Source organism: Plectropomus leopardus, chromosome 11 (assembly GCF_026936395.1).
Source record: "Plectropomus leopardus strain MGB_pleo_1.0 chromosome 11, ASM2693639v1, whole genome shotgun sequence".
In the NCBI taxonomy this organism is placed as follows: Eukaryota; Metazoa; Chordata; class Actinopteri; order Perciformes; family Serranidae; genus Plectropomus; species Plectropomus leopardus.
Genome location: NC_142186.1, coordinates 7,208,370 through 7,219,123, shown reverse-complemented (window position 1 = coordinate 7,219,123; position 10,754 = coordinate 7,208,370). Strand labels below are relative to the sequence as shown.

The 10,754-nt window shown below is 37.8% G+C and overlaps 1 long non-coding RNA gene across 2 annotated transcripts in view; it reads left to right on the top strand.

Moving 5' to 3' along the window:
- The first annotated feature begins 1,846 nt into the window (after nucleotides 1-1,846).
- The window catches only part of LOC148188196 (uncharacterized), a 32,172-nt gene continuing 23,264 nt past the window's right edge, over nucleotides 1,847-10,754 (top strand). For both annotated transcript variants that reach the window (XR_015778050.1, XR_015778049.1), the window contains exons 1-2: nucleotides 1,847-2,032; nucleotides 2,225-2,386. This is a non-coding gene — a long non-coding RNA (uncharacterized LOC148188196). The remainder of the gene's footprint in view (nucleotides 2,033-2,224; nucleotides 2,387-10,754) is intronic.

Sequence of the window (10,754 nt, the reverse complement as noted above, 5' to 3'; positions counted from 1 at the left end):
CTAAATATTTATTTATAGTTGAAGTAAATTAATTAGACTATCTGAAGAAAGATAGCAGAAAAAGGCTGTGCGTTTAATTTGAAATGGCATATCTGCAATGCATTTTTTCAGTCTATAATCCCACAGCAAATACGCTGTCTGCTCATATGATATTACCATTCGGAACAGATTATTTGCATATAGGTTGCAAAGTATGAAAAGGGTTTCTGATGTTATTTTGACTGATGAAGAAAAGTGTGTATTGAATCAACTGATATGGAGTCGTTCTTTATTAGAACAAGACCAGGCTGGCTGGCTCGGATTTAGGGCTGAATGCAGCGTCGTATTTACTGCAAAGAAATCAAGGCCTCATCACACTCATATCTGCTGTACACACAAGTCATACAGTTGTGTTGATAAATGAGGATTGCTCCTAAATGGCCCCTTTATAATACCATGAATGCAGCATTAGAGGGGCATTTAAACATATCACTGAATACATCCATGAAGGCAAGAAGACAAACAAGTGGAACGTGTTGCTCTCAGATTCGACTGTCACTTTGATGTGATGTAACTGAAGCAGTTGTGGAGTTGTTGCAAGATCAGCTTGTTGGCTGCATGCTCGCTGTTTACGCTCCCTCTATCCCACATCGTTTAATGCAAGAGAAACAGTATTATTATATTTTATTGCATGAATATGATGTGTAACTATACTTCCACTGAATGAAACAGGAATTGAACAACGCTGGTTTGCACAGAACATGGGTATGATATACAAAATGGAGGAAGATCTTACAGTATACCTCACAAATAGCCTTAGTGCTAATGAAATTGATATATAAATGTACATATGAAATTCATAAATTTGATTCCAGTTTCTCTAATCTCCATGAAATGTGGCTTTGTCTTTCTGGTTTTGTGCAAATGTGACCAAAACTGTAACTTGTATTGGATGCTTTATAGAAGAAACATTCATTAACCAAAATAAAAATAACTGTGTAAATAATTGTGACACACAAAAAATAAAGATTAAAATTGAGCTCAGATGCAATTTTTAAAAGGTGGGACTTATGATGAGATTTAAAAGTGATTTAAAACTGTCTTACAGTCTGGGAGCAGAAATGGAACATGCTTGACCAAAAAATTATGTTTATATTCAACTAATTTGCAACAGCAAATGTACGACCACTTGGATTAGGTCTTCTGTTAATGTACATAATGAGGAAATGTTGTTAATTAATGTATCTAGCCAGCTGCAAAAATGTTGATACTGAAAGTATTAGTAGAATGTTCACTGGCATGTTTTTCAGCTAAAATCACAGCCCAGTATTGGCTTGTAGAGACTGAGTGTTATTTTAATTTTTTGTAGGCATGTTTAGAGACTGACAGCATTAAAATTAATAATAATAATGATAATAATAATAATAATGATAATAATAATAATAATAATAATAATAATAATAATAATAATAATGTATGTATGTATATATTTGGAACTTAAATGTATCATAATTATACATTTAAAATTATTATTATTTTTTTTCTCTATAGCACTTATTCAGGTCATTTCCTTTTTTTTGGTTTTATTCCAGTTTTCAGGTTAATTTCTCCTTTTTTTTTGCTAATTCTTGCAAATTTGAGTAATGAATGTTAAGATGCTCTTTTGGTAATTGTTCTTGTTAAGTTGAAGAAGAAATCAAGCCAATTTGTTCAGGTTTCAAAGGGTTAATATTGAGAGATTATAGTTTTGGTAAAATATTGAAACGTCCTATGTTTCGAGAAGCCCTTGAACGCGTCAGAGCCTTTGTCTCGTGTGCACATTGGGCGGCTAAGTGTCAATTCGTTATCAGCCAATCAGAGGTGAACGGGTTAACCTACCGGGTTCTTTGAGAAGGTGGGTCCGGAGAGAAGGAAGCCAGTGAGGCACGGGGATGCTAAGTGCTAGTTTAAGTCTGTTCTCAGTCTGTTTGTTATGGAGTAAATATCCGGAGTGTTTATATCAGCGTGTAACCCGTTAAAGAGGAAGACGGAGCGTGTTGCGGAGCTGTTAACGGTGAGTGTTGACCTGCCGTGAGCGGCACAGACAGGTGTGTTGTTGCTAATTGTCCTGGCTAGCTCAAAAGAAAGAGACACGACATTTTTGTCACCAGGTTTTTAAGTAAGTATGGACAACCTGAACTGTAAGGATATGGACATTTATGGTAAAATGCTTGGAGGTTCATTGTTTGTATGAATTCCTTGGTAGTTTGCGTCGGACACCGCCACATAGAGGTGCTCAGGACTGGCCGCTGAGCCGGAGGAAGCCATGTTGTTTCTACGCGGTCAGAGTTTCAGGAGTTCAGGTTTCTCCATCACTCACATCAGCGCTGGACAGAGCAGACCGCTACCAACCAAATTCTGAGTAACAGTGAGTACAGATTATATTTTACTTGAGAATTTCAATGACCGGCTATTTTGTGGTCCTGCAAACTGACTTATAAAAGTACATATTTGTATTTTTATTTTGTTTTTATTGGGTCAACAGACAGGTCTAAAGGTGTTTCAACTGTCATGAATTTGAATATTTTTATTGTCATTGTTGTCCATCGTTGTGGTTTAAAATTCATTAATGTGAAAAAAATGTGTGTTAATGTGGGAAACCAAGGATAATAGTTGATTAAGTTAAGATGTGTGGGAGTTTTGGAGTCACAAAACAGCATAACCAGGCCACTCTGCAGCCTAGTCAGACACTGTAATTTGTCAGTTAGAGTCAGTGGTGAAATGTAACTAAGCACATTTACTCAAATACTGTAGTTAAGTATAATTTTGAGGGACTTGTACTTGAGTATTTCCATTTTCTGCTAGTTTATACGTCTACCCCACTGTTTCTCAGAAGGAAATATTCTTTTTACTCAACTGCAGTTATTTGAGTTACTAGTTACTTGCAGTTTCATATTATAAAAGTTATTCGTTTTTGAAGCTATAAGATAGGTCAAGCTAAGAGGCCACATCATAAGGTATATGTATATACACATACCTCCAGTCATTTATGCAAGTCTGTTGTTTTAATATAATGTTGTAAATGTAGTGTGTTTGCCCTTATTGGCCGTCATAAAAACCCTATGGAGGATGCAGGAATTAATCAATATAAAGTAAAAAAAAAAGTATAGTAGTATAAATAGTACTATTCATATACTACAATATAACATATCATATAACCATAATATATTATAACATATTACTATTCTTTCCCAACACACTGAGGCCCATATAGCATCAGTGAAGCTTTGCTGTTATATTCAGGTCAGTGTTTTATCTTCACGGAAGATTTGTGGATACACCAGTTTTATTGTCCGTCGTTGATATAGAAAACACAAGTTCATCATAACCTCATGATGTTGATGATGATACCATCACCATTTCAATATCTGTAAGTGTTGCACTAAAAACCTACCAGCTTCCACTCAAAGTGATCGGGTGTCTTTTTCATCTACATCATATCAACCCTCGTCTGCACCACAAAGATGTAATTGCATCACTCAACAAGCAGGTTAAGAGACGGGGTTGGAGAAATTAACATTTTTTTTTATATTGCAGATTTCCCCAGTTGTTTTAATAACCCATCTCAAACCTGTGATCTAATCTACAGGAACAGTGGAAGTAATTAAAGTTGAAATTAATTACCGTCTGTGCCTGATATTCTAATAACGGCTTTGAGTTTTGTAGCAGGAAGTTGATATTTTGTCATCCGTGTTTTATCTCTCACGGCCGTGCGTGATTGTCTGCTCTTACAGATTATTAATGTAGCCAGGAAGGGAGCAGGAAATGGCAGATAAAGGCGGAGAGACTTTCCTTTCTAGCGCTCCTCCTGACCACAGTGGCCCCTCTTGACAGCTCCAAGCCCCTCCTCCCCTCCTCCTCCTCCGCTAGCCCTCCTCTTTTAACAGTCCCTTTATCGTGACAGTATTTAGAGGAGATACCGTAAGACTGAGCAGGCCTTATGACTGCTTTTGATAGAAATTATACAATTGTTCATTAGCGGCTAAGATAATGCCCCCCCTACACACCCTCACCCGTAGCCCTGCTTTCCCTTTGGGATCTCATTTAAGACCCGCAGCGTTCAGCAGTGCATACTGCAGGGGCTATAGATGTGACACCGCACAGGACCCGCCACAGACAGTGCAGCTGGAAATGTCAAGTTAAGTGAAGGGAACTGTTCGGCCTGCACACTCTAGTAAGCACAGTACGTACCTCCCTGTGGGGTGGGTGGGGGCATGTGGTGCTCCCACCGCCTGGGTCTGTCACTCTTACAGTGGCTATCATGTTTTTAATGGAAAATGGTCAACTAAAATCAAATATTAAGCTTTGATAACCATGGTGCTGGAGCAGTGCCTTTTGAAGTGGAAAAAACCTTTCAGCTCTCTTTATACTGTATCGCTTTACACCAACTCAGGAGCTTCAAGTTGCTTCCAGCACACTCCTGTTTGCTCCACTTGCCTTCAAGATAAATTCAAGCCTTGGATACTTTTGCACTGTTAGATCTAATCAATGTGTGCTGTTCAGTGCATTGCAGTGGTGAACAAATGAGTAAGCTGTAATTCTCGTTAATTGACAATTTTTTTTGTTGTTAAACCCACTTTTTGTTAAATTGCTTCATTTACCTCTGTAGGAGTGAGAAATTCCCCACATTTTTTGCAGCTTTGAAATCCTGAGCAAACATACCTTAAAGCAAGGCTGTGTAACTTTTGAAAGAAGGAATAACTATTCTCCCTCTTACAAACAGAAAGTTAAATCATAAGCAGTAAAACACACCCTTGCTCAATGTAATCCACTCAGCAGGTTTGCTGCTAGTCTTACTAATTATGATATAACCTGTAGCTTATGGTTGGCAAATATTAGTAGATAACAGTGAACTATAGATAGAAATAGCTCTCTAACTTACATTATTCAGTCATTTCACTGACTCAGTAACTGTTCTATAATTGTGCTGCCATTCCCCTACATTGAAGCATTTACCACTACTCTATATGTGGTATTGGTAGCCTCATTGGCTGTCGTTCATCACATATGTGGGGCCCATGTGGGTAGTAAATGGGCTGAAAAATGGCCCCTATATGAGATTGTCAAGGGGTTACATGCCAGTTACCTACCTTGGCGGGTTTAACCAAGTTGGCCTCACCCGGTTACCGAGTACGTATGGGCCGAAAACACCATTATGACCATTATGGAACCCGTGAACTATACCATATAGAGCCCTTTTTTTTAGCCCATTTAGTACCCACATGGGCCCCACATACACATGTTGGCTGGAATATTGACATGCTCAGTTTACAAATATAACTGAAGTGGACTCCAGCCAACTTGATGAATTTGTTGCCTTGATATTTTGTAGTATTCAAAAGCAACAACCTTGGTGACTTTCAACGACAGAAGGCTAAATAAAGAAATCATGAAGAAGTAGATCTTCAAGAATTTCTCATCAGTTACACTAAATGAAAATGTTCAGCATATGATGAGCAATGTCTCCACAATATCTTGTCTTTCTGACATGCATTTTATTTTCAGGGACAATTTGTAGTGTAATGTCAATGATGGCAAACTAAAACTGCTAAAGATCGACATAAAGAGAATGTTTGGAATAGTCTTAGAAAAAAGTACCACACTGAACCATACATTAAATGTAAAGGCTGAGGTCCTCCGTGCACCATTAAGAAATATAGCTTTACCCCACGCATTAGGCAGATATAAAAGCATTCCTGAACAGCAGCGTTTATTTTCAGCCACAACAGTGGGGTTGCTATTGATTGTACCTCATGAGTCTGTGTGTCTTCATGGCAAAATGTGTTCCTGAAGACACCTATTGTCACACAAATGACCACAGAAGTAGTTATGAGTATTTTGTCTGGTGTTTGTTTGTCTGTGGAAGGATTTTGTCCGAGCAATAGCGTCACAAATTTCCAAGATGCAGTCATGAAACTTTACAGGCGTGTAGTTAGGATAATGGTAAAGGCTGAGTTTGAAGACCGGTATAGTTCGAGTAAGGGTGCTGGTAGGGAGGGAGTAGGAAGTAGTGAAGGGGCCATTTTTCCTTCCGCTTAACAACTCACATTAATGGCCCACTTTAATTTTAGGTCGTGGACTGGTATCGTGGCTGGTGTGATGTCATCGAGAGATGGTCTCTAGTGTGCTTTTTGTGATCTTGGTGTTGTTACGTATTCTTTTCATTTTGTGTCTCACTGCACATTGTTTTGTCTGAAGTAAAAATGTTCGCTATTTAATTTATATGAAAAACAAGGCAGCTAAAACAGAACACTATTATTCATAACACAGTGTTTCTCTGATGTAAACTCTTTTTTTTTTCAAAATTTGTGGACCCTTTACATTAGGATTTGTCATCTTGGTGGGATCATCTTGGTAATTGTTGCTGTCAATCAACCAATCAGTTAGTCAGTATGATTATCTAACCCACAGAGGTTTCGACTAATTTCTTAGAAAAGTCTTGAGAACTGTTGCAGGTTGTAATATTTGTAGTAATGACTTAGAAAGAGCCAAAGCACAAGCTGTGAGTGTATTATGCTCTCAATGCAACACAGTGTTTAGTACTGAGTCCCATTCTGAGATATTGAGGCTTCATAGAGCAATTTGTATCTCTTTTACATTAAATATCTCTGTATGACATACTGAACAGAAATCAGCTATTGTTGTCGACACAGCATCATAATTTCTGATTGGCCAGTTATCTGATGGAATGGAAGACCCCCAAATAACAAAATAGTCATAAAAATATCGGACATAATTATCAAAAAAAAATTAATTTAAGATGGACTTTTTCATTGAGAGTCAATTTGAAACGTAGCCCGTCTGTCTATCATCGCCTGCTCAGTAGAATAAAACCGAACTGGTCAGTCAGTCACATCGTAAAGAAAAAAAGAGCACAGCAGAACTTGTCTTCCTCGCCAAGGCTGAAGTTGGGTGACAAACAGCCACTTTCCCCCTGTCTCCTGGATCAGCTATAAGACGATTTCAATGACATGCAGAAGATCAACTGTTGGGAGAGTGAGGACTGCGAGACAGGGGCTTAGAATCGCGGCCGGATCAGAATGAGATGAACATACAATCAGAGGCAAAGCCACACGGGCTTATCTGCCCTTTCACGATGGCTGTCATCATTTGAGAGTTCCCTCGGCTGCTCCTCCGCCAAGATGAGAAGGCTTTCTGGCAGAAGCGGAAAGTTTCTCTTTTCTTGCTTCAGGAAAAGTTTTTGGAGGAAACTTGCAGGGCCCCCTCACAAAGGAACACTTGAAAGTCGTTGGGAAGGGGGGGGTAAAGCAAAAAATGAGAAGTCAGGAGGTGTCAACCTGGGTGAGAATAACAGAATCAAATACAAGGAGGGCGAGATATCAAGCTGCAGGGCATACAGAATAAGATTAAATAATGCATGGATCTGTGGAGGCATGGCTTTAGAACACATGCCGGGTTTTAAAATAAAGTTTTTTTTCAGTTACAAGCTGCTCTTCTCTCTCCCTCTCTCTCAATTAGATCTATTTTTCTGATATTCTTGAACATTAAAAACACACTTTTCCTTCCAAGCCTCCCTGCTGTGATACTTGATGCCCACATACAGTATGTAGCTTAATGTAAACCTGCGGTATCTTTCCAAAAACAGAGCGTCATCCCTCGAGTGTCATTTTGATGTGAGCTACTGATGGACTGTCGGCTCACTCGGCATATGTCACATATACTTCATACAAAACCTCATTTGGCATTAGTGTTGTCGGACTGTGTGGGAGATCTGTAACATGAGATGGATCCATTTCAGCACACATCACTGAACATATCCCATACAAGGCTGCGGCCAGTGTTTATAGCTTACCCCCTGTGAGGTATTGGCATCCAGTAGCGGCTCTATATCTGAGACAGTATGGTGGTTGTGTAGTCTTTTCCCATGTGAGCCCTGCTATGCGAGGTGATTAGAGCATCTCTGTCAGTGGCTGAGGGGACAGATGGAGCAACAGAGGACTTTCTGGAGAGGCTATGGTAATTAGGAGTGAAAGGAAAGAAAATGGCGGCTTCAGAGCAACTGGGTTCAGGGAGAAGCTTTAAACAACACTATTCAAGTGGTGCAGGGATTTGTATGCCCTTTGGCCAGTCAACATGGCATTGTTATGTTCGTGTTAACATGTTTTCACATGCTGTGAGGTTCTCCCCGCAGTATCAGGATTGCAGCACAATACTATTTATGGTATACAGAAATCGTTTGCCTTTTTTGAGCCAACAGTGCAAATGATTGTCCATGCAAACATACATTCAAGGGTTTGTGCAAAATAAAAGCAAAAAGTGTTCACAGTGAGATGTGTGGATTATTATATTAATGTTGGGGTGGAGGCAGTCATGGATATCTCAAAACTTGGGGAAATGAAACTGATAGCCCAGTGCCATAATTTGGATGAAAAAACCTATTATTATTGCTACTTTATGATTAAGAACCCTAATGCTACAATTTCATGTGTTCCTTTTGGCCTATCAAGACATTGTGACGTTTGTTGCCGCAGAAGTTAGTAGTAGTAGTAGTTGTAGTATTGTATTCAGTCATCATACATATTACAATAAACACAAATAGTATTGTCAACATAACCAAAAACAACAGTCTGTGTGTGATGTAGTGACTGAACAGGTTTAGGCAGAAGCAAAATGCTTATGCCAAACCTACATACTCATCAATTTAAGCTACCCTTCAAAATGTTAAAAAAAAAACAACAACAACGAAAAAAAGGACTCACGTTTGTAACCCTCAAAAATTTCTTTACAAACCATTCTTTTGAAAACCAAAAGTGCACACATTTTTAAACTTATACTTGTTACATTCCATAATTTGGCCCAAATAATAGAGATGTACCGCCTTTTAATTCCCTTTTAGCTTTTTGTACAGTAAACTTATAAACACCTCTCAGATCATATTTGCTCTCCGGTATCGAAAAGAACTTTTGGACAAAGTCAGGGAGTGATATTGATTTTGCTTTGAACATTATTTGCATTATTTTACAATAAAACAAGTCATTAAATTTTATAACATGAGAATTTAGAAACAGTGAATTTGTGTAACCATAATAATCAGTTTTATCAATGATCCGTGTAACTCGTTTTTGTAGAACAACTATTGAGTTTATAGTTGTTTTAAAGGTTGATCCCCAAAGTTCTACACAGTACTTCTCTAACTAGTACAAATCTATTAAAGGGTCAGTTCACCAAAAATGCGGAATTAAATCTTTTTAGATGTTTCTGCTTTGCTAATACTATGGAAGTAAATTGAATTTTCCTTGTGGTGCATAGAGCATTGAAAAACTAGATTTTAAAAATGTATATGTCAGTTATCATATGGACTATATCTTCAAGGATATTGTAAATAGACAGGCACGTTATTGTTGATTGTTTTCATATTAGTATTAAAATGGAGGCACACTCTCAAAACTTAAAGGGGCAGTTCACCTCAAAATCAAAAACACTTTTTTCCCTCTTATCTGTAGTGCTATTTATCAATCTAGATTGTTGTGATGTGAGCTGTGAATGTTTGAGATATCTGCCTTCTCCAGGTAATTAACTCGATGGCACTTGGCTTGTGGTGCTCAGAGTGGGAAAAAAAAAAAACATTTCAAAAGCTTAACAGTAATGTCTCTTTCCAGAAATCATGACCTGCTTACTCAAGATAATCCAAAAACCTTGTTGTTAGCTGTTTCATATAGGACCTATCTTCTTTCTACTGAACTGCACCCGCCAACTGAATCAAAGCGCAGAAGAATTACAGCTCAGCCAAAGAGGACGCCATTAATGTTTAAAATTCACCAGAGTAGACGCATGCTTCCTTCTGTGCAGCGAGACATTCAGTGGGTGTAGTTCAGTCAAAAGAAAATAGTCTCTACATGAAACTGTTCACATCAAGGTCAAAGATTATCGAGTAACAGGGTCATGATTTCCGGAAAGAGACAGTGCTGGTGAGGTTTTTCAGATGTATTTTTTGGCACTCTAGTGCCATCTAGTTCTTTATTTTGGACAGAGGGCAGACATCTCCACGGCCGAAATCTCAGACTCTCAGCAACTCCCACCAAAACAATCTAGATAGATAAATAGCACTACAGGTAAGAAAAAAAAAAGTATTTTTTAAATCTATTTCTTTCTTTCTTTATTTATTTTTGTTTTGGGGTGAACTGTCCCTTTAAGAAATATGCCGGGGGAAAATATATTATTTGTCTGAAAACACCTTTTATGCTAATTTATAAATAAGAGCACCAATACCACAATTGTTGGTACGCCGACATGTCAACATGGCATTGTTTCATTCATGTTAGCATGTTTTTTATATGCAGTATCAAAACCAAACCAAAGATTCGTTAAAACAGAAAGCTACAGATCATTTTACATTCAGAAATCTGTTAAAAGTTGAGTTTCACCATATTACAAAAAAAACATTTTCTCACTTGTGATATAGCAACACATGTCTTTCTGGATTTATTTGTTTTTAAAAATTTTGTCTTGATTTCTGAAAGCAAGTCAAAAGCTACATCTCTGTTAAGAAACAATGTCTCGGTTATGCTAATGCACTGACCTCTCAGTAAGCTGTTCACAGAAAGTAGTTTTAACCTGGGCATCTTTTTCTGCAAAGAGATGCGATTTAATTTCCAAACATAATTTTCTAATGCTTCAAATGAAATGTCATTTCCTTCAAAATGAGATGTCATAACCTAGACAAATAAAACCAAAAAGATCTGTATGACTTCATAATTGTAGACATAATTGAGAAA